Raw genomic sequence first — 19,367 nt, 5'->3', positions numbered from 1 at the left:
CCTTTGGGGGTTACTGCCCTGTGATACTACTCTGTATGATACCACGTAATCAGAGGCAGCAATGTTCTGAATACCAGTTGCTGGAAACCACAGGAGGGGAGAGTGCTGCTCTTGTGTTTGGGTTCTGCTTTCAGGTTTCGTTAAGTGTAATTGCTTAATTGCACAATGAAATGGAGAATGCCTGTATGTATATTACTAAAGGTAAACTAATGTGCTTATCCTGGAGTAAGCAGCCTCGGGGTGAAATGCAGGCTAATGGAGTCTGTGCAGAGAAAGAGAGACCTCTGATTTCCAGTCTGTTGGAATTATTTTGTATTTTGTAAGATGCTGATGTGGGACGTGGGTGGCGCTGTGGGTAAAACCTCAGTGCCTAGGACTTGCTGATCGTAAGGTCGGCGGTTCGAATCCCCGTGGCAGGGTGAGCTCCCGCCATTCGGTCCCAGCTCCTGCCCACCTAGCAGTTCGAAAGCACCCCTAAGTGCAAGTAGATAAATAGGTATCGCTTTATAGCGGGAAGGTAAACGGCGTTTCCGTGTGCTGCGCTGGTGCTGGTTCGCCAGCTGCAGCTTCGTCACACTGGCCACGTGACCCGGAAGTGTCTTCGGACGGCGCTGGCTCACAGCCTCTTGAGCAAGATGAGCGCGCAACCCTAGAGTCGGACACGACTGCCCGTAAAGGTAAAACCTTTACCTTTTACCTTAAGGTGCTGAACCTCTGCTGCACATGCACAAGATATTGTATGCAACACTTTTGGAGGTATCACTATTGTTTTTGTTCTGTTTGGGAAATGTTCTGGAAGAATTTTAGAATTTTGAATAATATTTATGGGTCTGGACAATGTTTATTCCAAATGGAGTTATTTTTTATGCAACCAGTTGCTTTAAGCTGCACAATATTAATATATTCAATAGGTTCCTAGTGGGGCATCTGCTTGGCCACTGTAAGAACAGGCTGCAAGAGTAGATGGGCCACTGGGCTGATCCAGCAAACTCTGCTTATGTTCTTATCTTGTGGTGATAAGTACTCTTTTCGGTTTTCCTGGCTAGGCAATTTTATTCTATTACTTGGGTTCTGCTTGAGTTGCACTGACTGCTGATTTGTTTCTGGGCTCAGGTCAAAGTGCTTGGACCCATAGCTTCCTCCCCATATGCTCTGATCTTTGTCAGGGACCCTGCTCTAAATCTCTTGTGCTCAGGAGGTGAAGCTGGTGACAATGGGGTGTTTCTGTTATGGCCCCTGTCTTATGGCCCTTGCCCTGCCAAGCAAAGCTCCACAAACTCCCTCACTATATTGCTTCAGGCAGATGATGAAATCCTGGATTTTGTTAGAAGACTTCTGGTCAGTTGTGTGGTTTTGCTGACTTGTGTCTGTGCCATTTAAGGCTGGTGGAATTTGTTAAATGGGTTAGCTATATATATGTGTGTCATGGGCTCAGGGACTGAGCCACAGGGGAAGGAGGAGATGGAGAGCGAAGGGGAACAATCTGAGGGGAGTTCAGGAGGGTATGCCAGTGATCAGAGAGATTCCATGAGTCTCTCCAGCGAATCAGAGGATTCCCAGAAGGGGGCCCCCAAAGGCAGGGCAAGGGGGGCCAGTGGGGAGTCTCCAAGCGGCAGCTGGAAATCAGGGGTAGCTTCCCCACCAGAGCGTAGCGGGGGGGAAGAATCCCAAGGGTTAAAACAAGAGCCTCCTGCAGGAGGAGAGAGTGAGGCTGGACTGACCACGCCTCCGTCAGAGAGTGGAGGGGCGGAGGGAAGAGCAGGTCCGGCCAGCCTCCCTGAAGGAGAAAGCAGTGGGGGGAGCAGTGTAGCCGTTAGGAGGAAAGTAGGCAGCTGGGCGCGCGCGCCAAGTTCAAATGTGGAGGCGCGCGGGCCAGCAGAAAACCCGGATTGGGAGCCAGGTCCTAAAGCCCGCCGGAAGGGTGGGGGGGAGTCAGAAGAATCTGCCTCTGAAGAGAGTAGGAAGGAGGGAACCCCAGAGGGCAGGAGGACCTGGAGGAGAAAGGAGCAGAAGGAGGAGAGGAAAAGGTGGAGCAAAGCTCGGCTCTTGAACTGGTGTATGGGCGGGGAGGAGTCAGACGGAGCTTCGCCGGTCTAAGGACTCAGACGTAGTGCTGAGCGCCACGGATGTCAAACCAACAATGAACCACAATAAAGACTTTTGTTTATAAAGAGCAACTGGCGTTGGTCCTCTGTGAGCTAGGACCTGAGGCAGCGCCGACAGTAAGCTCCGTCTCACTAAAAATTTAACCCTAGCAGCGCGAGTTGGCGCAGCGAGGGGCAAGACTTGGTGTTTTGCGAGCTCACGAAGAGAGACAAAGTTGACTTCAGAAGGGAAGATGGAACAGCTGGAAAAAGCAGTTGAGGCGCTTTATGCAGAACTGGCAGTTTCCAGGAAGAGAGAGGAGGAAGCAGCGAAGTTCTGCGAGGATCTGCAGACCAGGTGGGAAAGATTGGGCAAGGAGGGGCTGCCGGGACCCAGAGCAACAGAGGGGATTGCTCTTGCAAAGAGGGGGGGCAGCCTAGTAGCCCATTTTGACGGAGACCTGCAGCAGTATCCTAATTTCCGAGCTGATGTAGTTTACGCGCTCAGGCTGCTTCGGAATGACTTTAGGGATGAGGAGGAGAAAGTAGGATTTATCATAACGCACTTGCATGGAGAAGCAAGATCCTGGCTGCGCAATTTATGGCGCGACAATGATCCAGCCCTCCAGAATGTGGATGCCTTTATGAAGGCTATGGACGCTTGTTTCCAATCAGCCACTGATATCGACGTGGCTAGAAAGGAGATGCACGGTTTGCGGCAGGGGAAGGCAACAGTAAGACAATACCATGCCAGGTTTTTTGCGTTGGTGAATACGTTGCGTTGGGAAAAGGACTCTGTGGTTGTAAGAGATCTCTTCTGGGAGGGGCTAAACGCTTCCGTGAAAGATGAGCTGGCCAGGGGCGATAGACCTAGCACCACTGCGGAGGTGGTTCAGAGAGCACTCACAATAGGAGTGAGAATGGAGGAACGCCCATGGAACAGAGATGAGGGTCGCTTAGCACGCACACTGACCAAAGCACCTCCTTTCATGCCCAGGGAGAGTGGACGCGCCCACTCCACGCCTCCTTTGGGGGAGGGAGTAGAACCAATGGAGTTGGGTGTTGCTAAGGCTCAGACAGCGGCCAGAGCCCTAACGCCAGGAGCAGTCAAGCCGAAAAATCCTAGAGGGAACAGGAAGTGTTTCTTGTGCGACAGTGCACAACACATGGTCAAAGAGTGTCCCCAGAGGATCCAGCAGCACACTGCAGCCTCCGCAATTATTGAAGGGGGAATTCAGCAGGAGGGGGAGCAGCAGGGAAACGAACAAGCCTGGTTGGAAGCAGAGGCACTGGGGCCCAGCCAGGCAAGGTTTTGAAGCAGTCCCCAGAGATTCTGAAGCCCAAAGACCCCCTCCCGCCCAAACCAGTGGTGCAGCTCACTGCCTCACTTCAACTGCCCAATGGATTCATCTTGGAGGTTCCTATTACCATCGATTCTGGCAGCAATGCAGACTTTGTGGGGGAGGAATTTGTCAAGCAGCACAGCATAGCACTCCTACCTGCCACGCTGCCCCTGAACGTCGTCACAGCCGATGGCAGGAAGCTGCTGGGGGGGGCAAGTGGTACAGCAGACACCACCTATGGTGATGCAGATTGGGAATCACCGCGAAGTCATCAGTTTCAATGTCACCCACCTAGCTGAAACGCCCATAGTGTTGGGCATGAGTTGGCTGGATAGGCACAGCCCAGCGCTAGCCTGGTACCAGAGGCAACTGACCTTCTGCTCCTCTTACTGCGCGGAACATTGCATCCAGATCAGTAAGGAAGAGGAGGGAAAGGAGGAAGCACAACAGCTACATTTCGGCATGGTGCAGGCGGTACCCAACAAATACAAGGAGTTTTTGGACGTTTTCTGCAAGAAAGAAGCTGACAAGCTACCTCCTCATCGGCCCTACGACTGCACGATTGACCTCCTACCAGGAGCGAAGCTGCCAACGGGGAAGCTGTATTCCATGTCTGAGGACGAATTGCAAGAACTCAAGGAGTTCATAGACCTCAATTTGAAGCGGGGATTCATCCAAGAATCCAAAGCAGTAGGGGGCAGTCCAGTGTTCTACGTGAAGAAGAAAGACACGCCCCAACGGAGACTTGTGGTGGATTTCAGAATTTTAAACTCGAGGACAAAGCCCACTGCATTCCCCATGCCCAAGATAGACGATCTGCTGACGGCGGTGAGGAAGGGGAGAATCTTCACTAAGCTGGATCTGCGAGGCGCATACAATCTGATACGCATGCGAGAGGGCGATGAGTGGAAGACGGCCATGTTTACACCCTTAGGCACCTATGAATACAAAGTCATGCCTTTCGGATTGCAAAATGGCTCTCACACTTTCCAAAAATTTATGCACCACGTGTTGGCGGGGCTCCTCTACAAGAAGTGCGTCTGCTTCCTGGACGACATCCTGATCTTCTCGGAATCGCAGGGAGCTCACGAGAAGGACGTCAGGGAGTTCCTGCAGAGACTACGGGAGCACAAGCTCTACGCCAAGCTGGAAAAGTGCCAGTTTGACGTGACGGAAGTGGATTTCCTGGGATACAAGCTGTCAGACAAGGGGCTCGCAATGGACAGCGCCAAAGTCCGCTCGGTGCTGGACTGGAAGAGCCCACGTAACAGGAAGGAAGTCCAGAAGTTCGTCGGCTTCGCCAATTTCTACCGCAAATTCATCAAGGGATTTGCGAAGGAGACGGCGGCTATCACGGACACCCTCAGCTCCAAGAAGAAGAAGTTCATCTGGACGGAACAGGCGGAGCAGTCTTTTCAGAGGCTCAAGCGTCTTTTCGCGTCCGAGGAACAACTGCTGCACGTCAACCCCGGCAACCCGCTGAGAATTGAGACTGACGCATCAGACAGAGCGGTGGGGGCGGTCCTGTTGCAGCAAGATCCGCAAGAGAACTGGAGGCCCTGCGCGTTTTACTCCAGGAAGCTCAGCAAGTCAGAGCAGAACTAAACAATCTGGGACAGGGAGTTGCTGGCCATTCATGCAGCCTTCAAAGCATGGCGGCATTTCCTCGTAGGAGCCCGACACACCGTGCAAGTTCGCACAGACCATAAAAACCTGGAGTACTGGTGCACGACGAGGTTCCTGAACCAGAGACACATCCGATGGGCGGAGTTCTTTGCGGATTTCGACTTCAGGATAGAGTACATCCCAGGAGACAACAACGTCATGGCGGATGCACTTTCCAGGAAACCGCAGTATCTGGAGGAGGCGGCGCCGGCGGCAGCTAAACACATTTTCACACTGGCAGTGTGGACGTGCTCTGCAGCCACCGTCTACCTGGACGCGGTACGTCAAGCACTACAGACGGATCCATTCACGCAATCCAAGATGGAGGAGGTGCGAAGGGGCACAGCGAAGGACGACGAGTTCCAGATACGTGACGGACTGCTCACCCGCAAAGGGGCGCTCTACGTGCCGGGAGATGACCTCCGTGCGAAAGTCCTGCAGCAGTTGCACGACGCGCCCAGTGCTGGACACTTTGGCAAGGAAAAGACGGGGGAATTGGTGGCCAGAGACTTTTGGTGGCCCCAGATGCGAGGGGAGGTCGCAGATTACGTCGCCAGGTGTGACACGTGCCAAAGAGCCAAACCAGTGCACAGGGAACCGGCGGGACTGCTGGAACCGCTACAGACGCCGTTCAAACCATGGGAGCAGGTGGCCCTGGACTTTGTCACGGATCTGCCCAGCTCGCGAGGCAAGACAGCGGTTCTAGTGGTCATAGACCTGTTCACCAAGATGGCGCACTTCATCCCATGCGCGAAGGTAGCCACGGCGGAACAAACTGCCAAGCTGTTCATAGACCACGTGTTCAGGGTTCATGGCTTGCCACGGTCCATCCTGTCTGACAGGGGGCGCCAGTTCATCTCGAGTTTCTGGCGGAAGCTCCTGGGCATCCTGAACGTCAAGATCAAATTAGCGTCGGCGCGACACCCGCAGACCAATGGGCAGGCGGAGAGGGTCAACGCCATCATGCAGCAGTATCTACGATGCTACGCGAATCAACAGCCCTCGACCTGGATGGACTACCTGCCGCTGGCCGAGTTTGCCTACAACAACACGAAGCACGGGTCCACAGGGGTGACACCGTTCTTCGCCAACAATGGGCGGCATCCCAGAACCTTCCCGGGGTTTGAGAAGACGGGGGAGGGGGAGTCATGAGGGGGAGCTGAGCACTTGGCAGCAGAGTTACAGGAGGTGCATGAGCAGCTCAGGAGGCATTTGGAACTAGCCAAACACACCTAAAAAGTGCAGGCAGACAAGTAAAGGAGGGTAGGGGAAGACATCCAGGTGGGGGACTGGGTATGGCTAGCTGCCCAGGCAGTGCCGGCCAAATCGTTAGCCAAACAGAAGCTAGGACACAAGCAGTTGGGGCCTTACCAAGTGGAGGCACAAATCAATCCAGTAGCTTTCAGGTTGGCGCTTCCGGAGGCTTCCAGGATGCACCCGGTCTTTCATAGGTCAGTGCTCACACCCTACAAGGCACCACACAGGTTTCAGGCACAAGGGTCAGCACCAGCCCCAAGCAGAAAATCACCTGAGCGAGGGGAGTCGCAGAGGGTGACACCAATCAACGAGGTCACGGAGATTTTGGACTCCAGATGGGGGGAAGAGGGAGTAGAATATTTCCTCGCCAGGGAGGGTACCCCGGCTAGTGCCAACAGATGGGTACCGGACTATGCCCTGGAAGAGAACTATCTCAAGGACGGGTTTCATGCACTCTTCCCCCAAAAACCCATGCCAGCTGATTTTTTCGACGACTGGCTTTTCACACCCACACTTTCCACCAGCACGTTCCGAGGGTTCTCATCGGACGAGGAGGTGGAGCCGGGATGGAGCACACCGAGGGGGTCTTGTTCGGGGGTCGACACTGACCGCTCCTATTGGTGGGACGATCAACCGGAGGAGCAATGGAGCGGAAATGGTTGAAGGGACCTTGGCACGCAGAGTCACCCGAGGTATCGGAGGGTGGGACTAACATGGACGAGTGGGGTGAGGAACAGGGGTTTGAGCACGAATGCACAGAGATGGAAGAGGAGGAGATAGACGTCGATGAACACAGTAAGGGCTGGCTGGAGCCAGCGGGAGGGCTGCACAACAGGGGCAATGAACAGTATCCAGCTCTCGCACCCGACGCACTGGAGCGCCCGGAACCCATGCCCGGAGAGGGGGAGGGGGGAAGGGGGGGCTTCGAGGGGGGGATAGATGTCATGGGCTCAGGGACTGAGCCACAGGGGAAGGAGGAGATGGAGAGCGAAGGGGAACAATCTGAGGGGAGTTCAGGAGGGTATGCCAGTGATCAGAGAGATTCCATGAGTCTCTCCAGCGAATCAGAGGATTCCCAGAAGGGGGCCCCCAAAGGCAGGGCAAGGGGGGCCAGTGGGGAGTCTCCAAGCGGCAGCTGGAAATCAGGGGTAGCTTCCCCACCAGAGCGTAGCGGGGGGAAGAATCCCAAGGGTTAAAACAAGAGCCTCCTGCAGGAGGAGAGAGTGAGGCTGGACTGACCACGCCTCCGTCAGAGAGTGGAGGGGCGGAGGGAAGAGCAGGTCCGGCCAGCCTCCCTGAAGGAGAAAGCAGTGGGGGGAGCAGTGTAGCCGTTAGGAGGAAAGTAGGCAGCTGGGCGCGCGCGCCAAGTTCAAATGTGGAGGCGCGCGGGCCAGCAGAAAACCCGGATTGGGAGCCAGGTCCTAAAGCCCGCCGGAAGGGTGGGGAGGAGTCAGAAGAATCCGCCTCAGAAGAGAGTAGGAAGGAGGTAACCCCAGAGGGCAGGAGGACCCGGAGGAGAAAGGAGCAAAAGGAGAAGAGGGAAAGGTGGAGCAAAGCTCGGCTCTTGAATTGGTGTATGGGCGGGGAGGAGTCAGACGGAGCTTCGCCGGTCTAAGGACTCAGACGTAGCGCTGAGCGCCACGGATGTCAAACCAACAATGAACCACAATAAAGACTTTTGTTTATAAAGAGCAACTGGCGTTGGTCCTCTGTGAGCTAGGACCTGAGGCAGCGCTGACAATATGGATTATTTTTATTGCTGTTTCTTAGCTGCCTTGAGTCTTTGGGGAGAAATAAGTGGGATATCTTTTTTTTTAAGCAACAAAAACTAACTAATAAATACAGCCAATATTGGAGAAGGGGTGCTGCTCTGTGGTGGAGTGCCTGGTTTGCAGGCAGGAGGCTGTAGATTTGGTCTCCAGGTCAGGTGAGGGAAAGGCTCCTGCCTGAATTTCCAGAGAGCTGCTGCCAGTCAGTGTAGACTGTCCTGAGCTTGATTGACCATTAGACCATTAGACTGACCATTGGATTAACCATTAGATTGAATAGTAGACGGCTCAGCACAACTGCCAGAGGTGCTCTTAGAGATCAGCACTAAGGAAACCTACGAAGGAAACCTAAGGGAGACAGTGCTCCTGAAGGTAGGAGTCTATCAATTGATGAAGATGATCACCCAAATGTCATAGACCAAATGAATCATAGAATCATAGAATCATAGAATCATAGAGTTGGAAGAGACCACAAGGGCCATCGAGTCCAACCCCCTGCCAAGCAGGAAACACCATCAGAGCACTCCTGACATATGGTTGTCAAGCCTCTGCTTAAAGACCTCCAAAGTAGGAGACTCCACCACACTCCTTGGCAGCAAATTCCACTGTCAAACAGCTCTTACTGTCAGGAAGTTCTTCCTAATGTTTAGGTGGAATCTTCTTTCTTGTAGTTTGGATCCATTGCTCCGTGTCCGCTTCTCTGGAGCAGTAGAAAACAACCTTTCTCCCTCCTCTATGTGACATCCTTTTATATATTTGAACATGGCTATCATATCACCCCTTAACCTCCTCTTCTCCAGGCTAAACATGCCCAGCTCCCTTAGCCGTTCCTCATAAGGCATCGTTTCCAGGCCTTTGACCATTTTGGTTGCCCTCTTCTGGACACGTTCCAGTTTGTCAGTGTCCTTCTTGAATTGTGGTGCCCAGAACTGGACACAGTACTCCAGGTGTGGTCTGACCAGAGCAGAATACAGTGGCACTATTACTTCCCTTGATCTAGATGCTATACTCCTATTGATGCAGCCCAGAATTGCATTGGCTTTTTTAGCTGCCGCGTCACACTGTTGGCTCATGTCAAGTTTGTGGTCAACCAAGACTCCTAGATCCTTTTCACATGTACTGCTCTCAAGCCAGGTGTCACCCATCTTCTATTTGTGCCTCTCATTTTTTTTGCCCAAGTGCAATACTTTACATTTCTCCCTGTTAAAATTCATCTTGTTTGTTTTGGCCCAGTTCTCTAATCTGTCAAGGTCGTTTTGAAGTGTGATCCTGTCCTCTGGGGTGTTAGCCACCCCTCCCAGTTTGGTGTCATCTGCAAATTTGATCAGGATGCCCTTGAGTCCATCATCCAAGTCGTTGATAAAGATGTTGAATAAGACCGGGCCCAAGACAGAACCCTGTGGCACCCCACTAGTCACTCTTCTCCAGGATGAAGAGGAACCATTGATGAGCACCCTTTGGGTTCGGTCAGTCAGCCAGTTACAAATCCACTGAGTGGTAGCATAGTCAAGACCGCATTTTACCAGCTTCTTTACAAGAATATCATGGGGCACCTTGTCAAATGCTTTGCTGAAATCAAGGTAGGCTACATCCACTGCGTTCCCTTCATCTACCAGGCTTGTAATTCTGTCAAAAAACGAGATCAGGTTAGTCTGACATGACTTATTTTTCAGAAATCCATGCTGACTATTGGTGATCACAGTATTCCTTTCTAGGTGCTCACAGACTGTTTGCTTAATGATCTGCTCCAGAATCTTCCCTGCTATTGATGTCAGACTGACTGGGCGGTAATTATTTGGGTCCTCTCTTTTCCCCTTTTTGAAAATAGGAACAACATTTGCCCTCCTCCAGTCTGCCGGGACTTCGCCTGTTCTCCAGGAATTCTCAAAGATGACTGCCAGTGGTTCTGAGATCACATCTGCCAGTTCTTTTAATACTCTTGGATGCAGTTCATCTGGCCCTGGAGACTTGAATACATCTAATCTAGCCAAATATTCTTGTACTATCTCCTTAGTTATTCTGGGCTGTGTTTCCTTTGCTGAATCATTTGCTTCAAATTCTTCAGGTCGGGCATTGTCTTCTTTATCGGAGAAGACTGAGGCAAAGAAGGCATTGAGGAGTTCAGCCCTTTCTGTGTCCCCTGTTTGCATTTCACCATCTTCTCCTCTGAGTGACCCCACTGTTTCTTTGTTCTTCCTTTTGCTACGAACATACCCATAAAAGCCTTTTTTGTTGCTTTTAACCTCTCTAGCAAGCCTGAGTTCATTCTGTGCTTTAGCTTTTCTGACTTTGTGTCTACACGTGCTGGCTATTTGTTTGAATTCCTCTTTGGTGGTTTCCCCCCTTTTCCATTTTTTGTAAACATCCTTTGTTAATCTTAATTCAGTTAAAAGTTCTTTAGATAGCCACCCTGGTTTCTTTAGGCACCTTCCATGTTTTCGTCTCATTGGTATTGCCTGACGTTGTGCTTTTACTATCTCCATCTTAACAAACTCCCAGCCATCATGAACTCCCTTTCCTTTTAGTATTGCTGTCCATGGGATCTCACCCAGCACTTCCCTAAGTTTTATGAAGTCGGCTTTCTTAAAGTCAAGAAATTGAGTCCTAGTATGCTTGGCTGCTACTGTCCGCTGTATAGTAAACTTCAGAAGAGCATGATCACTCGCGCCTAATGATCCTTCCACATCTACCCCACTAACCAGGTCATCAACATTGGTTAGGACCAGGTCTAAAATGGCTGTTCCTCTTGTTGCTTCTCCCACTTTCTGGACAATGAAGTTGTCTGCAAGGCCAGTGAGGAATCTGTTTGACCTTATGCTCTTGGCTGAGTTTGACGTCCAACAAATATCCGGGTAATTGAAGTCCCCCATTACTACTATCTCCCTTCCTTTTGCATGCTTGGCCATCTGTTCCAGGAAGGCATCATCTATGTCCTCCGTTTGGCTTGGGGATCTATAGTAAACTCCCACAATGAGGTCTCTGTTATTCTTCTCTCCCTTAATTTTGACCCAAATGCTCTCACTTTGGCTTTGAGGTTCTAAATCTTGGATCTCTTCACAGGTATACACACCCCTGACATATAACGCCACTCCTCCTCCTTTCTTGTCTGGTCTGTTTCTCTGAAATAGATTGTATCCCTCCATTATTACATTCCAATCGTGGGACTTATCCCACCAGGTTTCAGTGATGCCTATTATGTCATATTTAGTTTGCTGTACCAAGAGCTCAAGCTCATCTTGTTTATTTCCCATGCTTTGCGCATTAGTGTACAGACATTGAAGTCCATTAATCATTCCCCCGTGTCTCTTATTTAAGGATTTTTTCCTCCCTCCAGTAGGTCCGCGTGCTGTTTGCTCCATTTGGTCTATGACATTTGGATGATCATCTTCATTAATTGATAGACTCCTACCTTCAGGAGCACTGTCTCCCTCCCCCACATTAGTCAGTTTAAAGCCCTCCTGATGAGGTTTCTGAGATTTTTTGCAAAAACATTTCTCCCAACCGTTGTGAGGTGCAGCCCATCACTTGCCAGAGGTCCATCTTCAAGAAACTGCAGTCCGTGATCTAAGAATCCAAACCGTTCCTGTTTACACCATTTGCGAAGCCAGCTGTTCACTTCCACTATTTTCCCCTCTCTCCCTGGGCCACGTCGTTCAACTGGGAGGACAGACGAGATGACAATTTGTGCATTTAGTTGCTTCAATTTCCTGCCGAGAGCCTCGTAGTCTCTTTTGATCTTCTGGAGGCTATTGCTTGCAGTGTCATTGGTTCCCACATGAACCAAGAGGAAGGGGTATTCGTCAGTGGGTTTTATGATTCCTTGCAGTCGTTCAGTTACATCTTGGATCTTAGCCCCGGGGAGACAGTACACTTCCCGAGACATCTTGTCAGGCCCACAGATCACTGCTTCGGCCCACAGATCACTGCTTCTGGAGCAGACAGCACGCAGACCTAGCGGTGGGAGGAAAAAATCCTTAAATAAGAGAGACGGGGGAATGATTAATGGACTTCAATATCTGTACACTAATGCGCAAAGCATGGGAAATAAACAAGATGAGCTTGAGCTCTTGGTACAGCAAACTAAATATGACATAATAGGCATCACTGAAACCTGGTGGGATAAGTCCCACGATTGGAATGTAATAATGGGGGGATACAATCTATTTCAGAGAAACAGACCAGACAAGAAAGGAGGAGGAGTGGCGTTATATGTCAGGGATGTGTATACCTGTGAAGAGATCCAAGATTTAGAACCTCAAAGCCAAAGTGAGAGCATTTGGGTCAAAATTAAGGGAGAGAAGAATAACAGAGACCTCATTGTGGGAGTTTACTATAGATCCCCAAGCCAAACGGAGGACATAGATGATGCCTTCCTGGAACAGATGGCCAAGCATGCAAAAGGAAGGGAGATAGTAGTAATGGGGGACTTCAATTACCCGGATATTTGTTGGATGTCAAACTCAGCCAAGAGCATAAGGTCAAACAGATTCCTCACTGGCCTTGCAGACAACTTCATTGTCCAGAAAGTGGGAGAAGCAACAAGAGGAACAGCCATTTTAGATCTGGTCCTAACCAATGTTGATGACCTGGTTAGTGGGGTAGAAGTGGAAGGATCATTAGGCGCGAGTGATCATGCTCTTCTGAAGTTTACTATACAGCGGACAGTAGCAGCCAAGCATACTAGGACTCAATTTCTTGACTTTAAGAAAGCCGACTTCATAAAACTTAGGGAAGTGCTGGGTGAGATCCCATGGACAACAATACTAAAAGGAAAGGGAGTTCATGATGGCTGGGAGTTTGTTAAGAGGGAGATACTAAAAGCACAACGTCAGGCAATACCAATGAGACGGAAACATGGAAGGTGCCTAAAGAAGCCAGGGTGGCTATCTAAAGAACTTTTAACTGAATTAAGATTAAAAAAGGATGTGTACAAAAAATGGAAAAGGGGGGGAACCACCAAAGAGGAATTCAAACAAATAGCCAGCACATGTAGACACAAAGTCAGAAAAGCTAAAGCACAGAATGAACTCAGGCTTGCTAGAGAGGTTAAAAGCAACAAAAAAGGCTTTTATGGGTATGTTCGTAGCAAAAGGAAGAACAAAGAACCCCCTGCTTGGCAGGGGGTTGGACTCGATGGCCCTTGTGGTCTCTTCCAACTCTATGATTCTATGATACTCTTTTATGAAAAGTCCCAATGTGTTTTATTTGCGAAAAAGACAAGGAGCTTTCTTCTCTCTCTCTCTCTCTCTCTCTCTCTCTCTCTCTCTCTCTCTCTCTCTCTCTCTCCTTTTTATTCAGCTCCAAATATCGCACCCCACCCACCTTGACTCCAAAGTACATGAAGCCATTTAATTCCCCATTTCCCAAATTTCTCTTTTAATAAGTTGACTTTAGGCCCTCATTGCTAAATGGAACTGTAAATAAAATTGCACAAAGAATGTCTCCTCCTTCTCATGTCCATGCCCCCATCAACACAGATATGACAATCTTTCAGGATCAAGGAGAATGGAAGAAAGGGAAAGCAGATGGGTTGTTGAAACAGAAAGTGGAAAGCAGTGTACATATAACAAAGGGGTCTGAGGGAAAAAGAAGATGGGACTGGCAAAGCCAAACCAGAATGTTGTGCCAAGATATATTCAAGCATCAAATGAAACATAAGAGGAGAAAACTATCTAGGCCAAGAGAGTGGAAGAGAGATGAGACTGCAGAACTACTGAAGCAAAATGAAGAAATATTTGCTATCACTGCTTTGACATAAAAATAAAAAAGTTGCCATCCAAGATGGCCATCAGGAGGCTGTCTGTCTGTGGGGTACTCATGTGGGGTTCCACCTTTGGTCGGGCAAAATAAGGAAGAGGTTGCAGGAACTGAGGTTGCAGAGTTTGTAGGGCATCAGTTGAAGAAGGAGCAAAAAGGGTTTTCTTGTGTCTGTGTGTTTCTTTGAGGCTGATTAGCTGTTTTCCCTGTGTAAAGGTCAGATGGGGCAGGGTTTCTGTTGAGGCAGGGGATTAGCTGTGGGAGGAGCTTATCAGAGTTTGTAGGGCATCAGTTGAAGAAGGAGCAAAAAGGGTTTTCTTGTGTCTGTGTGTTTCTTTGAGGCTGATTAGCTGTTTTCCCTGTGTAAAGGTCAGAGGGGGCAGGGTTTCTGTTGAGGCAGGGGATTAGCTGTGGGAGGAGCTTATCAGAGTTTGTAGGGCAGCAGCGCGCACCTAGCGGCGCGCGCAGTTAGACCCATCTTTTAGATTTAGGGGAGCTAGTCTCAAACGTTTGTTGAGGGAGATCTAGGTGTTTTTTTGTGTGAGGGAAGTTATTTGTCCTGTCTTCAAGCTTTTTATGATGGAGGACCTCTGTAGCCAACCCCAACGACACGATCTCAAGATGGAAGGGGAGGGAACAGCTGCAGTCGCCTGCGATTCCTGCGCAATGTTTGCCATCTTGCCAAAGGTTGCAGGCAGCTTTACCTGCAGCAATTGCATGTTGATTGCCCTCTTAAAAGACAAAGTCCAGCAACTGGAGGAACGTGTAGCTACGCTCCAAAGAATTAGAGAGCTGGAGCTCTTCTTGGAAGCAACAGAGCACACCGTCTCCACCAAGGAGGAGACAGGGGACTCCCCTGAGAAGGAGTCTAGTTCACCAACACAGGAGCCAGATATATGGAGAAACGTGACTCAAAGAAGTAGGAGGCCCAGGGTTCACTCTGATTGCTTAGAAATACACAATCGCTTTGAGGTCCTCTCCCCTAGCATGGAAGCCGAAGAGCAGACTCCATTTGAGGATCTCTCCCTCATTACAGTCGATCAGGTATATGAAGACGAGCAGCAAAGTCAGTCCTCAGGGAATGTGCAGGCGACCTTGGAACGGACAGCTCACGGAAGAACCCCGACCAAACCCAAGAGGAGGCGTGTAGTGGTGATAGGGGATTCCCTACTGAGGGGAACAGAAGCAGTGATCTGTGGGCCTGACAAGATGTCTCGGGAAGTGTGCTGTCTCCCCGGGGCTAAGATCCAAGATGTAACTGAACGACTGCAAGGAATCATAAAACCCACTGACAAATACCCCTTCCTCTTGGTTTATGTGGGAACCAACGACACTGCAAGCAATAGCCTCCAGAAGATCAAAAGAGACTACGAGGCTCTCGGCAGGAAATTGAAGCAACTAAATGCACAAATTGTCATCTCATCTGTCCTCCCAGTTGAACGACGTGGCCCAGGGAGAGAGGGGAAAATAGTGGAAGTGAACAGCTGGCTTCGCAAATGGTGTAAACAGGAACGGTTTGGATTCTTAGATCACGGACTGCAGTTTCTTGAAGATGGACTTCTGGCAAGTGATGGGCTGCATCTCACAACGGTTGGGAGAAATGTTTTTGCAAAAAATCTCAGAAACCTCATCAGGAGGGCTTTAAACTGACTAATGTGGGGGAGGGAGACAGTGCTCCTGAAGGTAGGAGTCTATCAATTAATGATCATCCAAATGTCATAGACCAAATGGAGCAAACAGCACGCGGACCTAGTGGTGGGAGGAAAAAATCCTTAAATAAGAGACACGGGGGAATGATTAATGGACTTCAATGTCTGTACACTAATGCGCAAAGCATGGGAAATAAACAAGATGAGCTTGAGCTCTTGGTACAGCAAACTAAATATGACATAATAGGCATAACTGAAACCTGGTGGGATAAGTCCCACGATTGGAATGTAATAATGGGGGGATACAATCTATTTCAGAGAAACAGACCAGACAAGAAAGGAGGAGGAGTGGCGTTATATGACTTCCGGTTCGGCGCCAGCGCTAATGGCTGCTCCCTCTCCGAGCTCCGGAGAGAGGACGGCTCTGCGAGTTCGGGTCTGACCCGCTACGGCAAGCGGGGGACCCCTAAAATCACAGGAACGGAGCCTGTGAACAAGGAGATTCGGTGGGCACCTGAAGCGCCCCCCTTTACCGCAGAAAGAGCCTTTTTAAAGGCTCCGGAACGACAACGGGGAGCGCGGTGCTGAGAATCGCTACCCAGCCCGCAGGGTGAAGCCGCGTCGCCATTAGTGGAGAGCGCCGATTCCCTTCCTGAATAATTTGGACAAAAAAGACCCGTGAGTAAGATCGAACCTCTATTCGTGTCAAAACTACTTGAAATTAGGCTGAAAATGGGAAAGGCGAAAATTAAGGAAGTCTGCCTTCCCCCGACTGCATGACAATTAAAGCAACGAAAGTTACTAAGCTGCATCCGTATGGGATATTGTTTTTAACTGCTTGAATCCAACATTTGGACTTTGACTATCCCCTCTAGCTTGCAGGGCAGAGGGGAGGAAAAAGTGACTTTATAAGCTGCATGATCAATTTAAAGGAAAAGGAAATTCTCTGCAGCCTCCGACCTGGCACAAACTGCTTATAAGACAAAGGAACACTGAACTGACTCTAGACTCCTGTGAAAGTAGCATAGTGGAAGTTTTACTGCTTACTTGTTACAAAGTTTTGGGACTCTGTGGCTACAATATATCAGGGAAGGCTGGGACTCTATCTATTGGGAAAGTGTTGCAATATACATATAGAAGCCTCCTGATAAATTTGCTTTTTAAATACTCTTTGTCTTTGTTTGTGGACATTTTGATTTGCTCCCTCTAGAGGGTAAATTAAAAGTTGCTACACCTTGGGACAGTGGAATTTTCCTTTAGGAGAAGGCTCTCGCGGGAAACGACCTTGGGATATGAGTGGCCCAGCAGACGAGATAAGCACGAGAGCCAAGACAAGGCAATATCAACAACATCAACAACAGCTACAGCAACATAAGAAAAGAGGCTCGATCTCAGGTATAACCCCTACAGTGACAACAGGACAAGAAAAAGGCACAGCAGTCTCCATGGATGCAGTGTCGCAAGCCCTTCTTAAGATAAACCAATCTCTGGAGAATCTAACAAAGCAGACGGCAGAAAATACCAAGAAATTGACAGAGAATTCACAGAAATTGACAGATTTAACAACAAGACTTGACCTGAATACAGAATCTATAAACAGGCTTACGCAAGAAAATTCTGCCACACCCAAATTGCGGAGGAAGCTAGAACTATTGCTGGAGAGACCCAAGAAAAATTAGAACCGATTGCCAGGAAGGTCTATGACCACGACGCAACTCTGGCATTGTGGGAACTACAAAGAAAAGAAAGGAATTTGAAATTACGATCAATTCCAGAGGACGAAGGAGACAATCTTACGGACTTCTTAACGAAAGAGTTTGCTGATGCCTGGGAAGATCTAGAGGAAGACGAATTTAAAATCACAACAGCATTTAGACTGGGCAAAAGACAGAACAGAAAGGCACCGAGAGACTGTCTGATTACCTTGAACATTTTGGAAAAGTTAGAGGTGAATATAAATACTAAAGCAGTCTTGATATTTGTGGATGCGGAGAAAGCCTTTGACAATATTTCGTGGAGTTTTATGAAAAAGAATCTTCATGGGATGGGGGTAGGACAAGGATTTGAGAATGGTATGGGTGCAATATATTCCGAACAAAAAGCTAAGTTGATTGTAAATAATGTAATAACTGAGGAACTTAAGATAGAAAAAGGAACACGACAGGGGTGCCCAATTTCTCCATTGCTTTTTATTTCGGTCCTGGAGGTGTTGCTGAACATGATTAGAGAGGACCAGCAGGTTAAAGGTGTAAAGGTCGGAGCCAAACATTATAAGTTAAGAGCGTTTGCAGATGACCTTGTATTGACTTTGCAAGAGCCAAACACTAGTACAAAAAGAGTGTTGGAAATAATCCAACAATTTGGACAGGTAGCTGGATTTAAATTGAATAAACAAAAAACTAAAGTCTTAGGGAAAAACCTAACAGATATGGAGAAGAATAAGTTTCAAGAAGAGACAGGTCTGATGGTGGTTAAGAAGGTGAAATATCTAGGGGTTAATTTAACATCTAAAAACTTGAATTTGTATAAGGACAACTATGAAAAATGTTGGTCAGAAATTAAAAAAGATCTAGAAATATGGTCAAATTTGAGATTGTCAATGTTAGGCCGAATTGCAGTGATTAAGATGAATGTATTGCCTAGAATGTTATTTTTATTTCAAACTTTGCAGATTATTGACAAGATGGACTGTTTCAAGAGGTGGCAGAAAGACATTGCGAAATTTGTCTGGCAGGGCAAAAAGCCCAGAATAAAATATAAAATATTAACAGATGCAAAAGAAAGAGGGGGATTTGCCCTGCCGGACTTAAAATTGTACTATGAAGCAGCAGCATTCTGCTGGCTGAAAGAGTGGATGCTCCTCGAGAATACAGATATCTTGGACTTAGAAGGTTTCAATAATGCATTTGGTTGGCATGCATATCTATGGTATGACAAAATCAAAGTGCATAGTGCCTTTAAAAATCATATTGTCAGGAAAGCGTTGTTTAATGTTTGGATGAGATATAAAGATCTGTTGGAAAACAAAACCCCTAGATGGTTGTCACCCTTAGAGGCTAAGGCCCACAAGAAAGTCAATATGGAGGTCGGATGGCCAAAGTATTGTGAGATTTTAGAACAGGATGGAGAGAAATTGAAATTAAAGAGCCATGAAAAACTAAAACCCAAAGTACAAGATTGGCTCCACTATTATCAAATAATGGAGGTTTTTAAACAAGACAGGAAAATTGGCTTCCAGGTGGAAAAATCAAAACTTGAGACAGAATTGTTAGAACCCAATACTAAGAATTTGTCAAGAATGTATAACCTGCTGTTGAAATGGAATACACAAGATGAAACAGTTAAATCAGCTATGATTAAGTGGGCACAGGACATTGGTCATAATATCATGTCTGCTGACTGGGAAAGGTTGTGGAACACCGGTATTAAATTTACGGCAGGTAATGCTTTAAAGGAAAATGTGATGAAAATGATCTATAGGTGGTACATGACCCCAGTTAAGCTAGCAAAAATTTACCATTTGCCTGATAACAAATGTTGGAAATGTAAGGAAACTGAAGGTACTTTCTATCATCTTTGGTGGACATGCCCGAAGATTAAGGCTTTCTGGGAAATGATATATAATGAAATGAAAAAGGTATTTAAATATACCTTCCTTAAGAAACCAGAGGCCTTTCTCTTGGGCATTGTCGGCCAATTGGTGCCAAAAAAGGATAGAACTTTTTTCATGTATGCAACAACAGCAGCAAGAATACTGATCGCAAAGTATTGGAAGACACAAGACTTACCCACCTTGGAAGAATGGCAGATGAAAGTGATTGACTATATGACATTGGCGGAAAT

The sequence above is a fragment of the Podarcis vaucheri genome (assembly GCF_965113315.1).
Source record: "Podarcis vaucheri genome assembly, chromosome: 9".
NCBI lineage: Eukaryota > Metazoa > Chordata > Lepidosauria > Squamata > Lacertidae > Podarcis > Podarcis vaucheri.
This window is presented reverse-complemented; position numbering follows the sequence as displayed.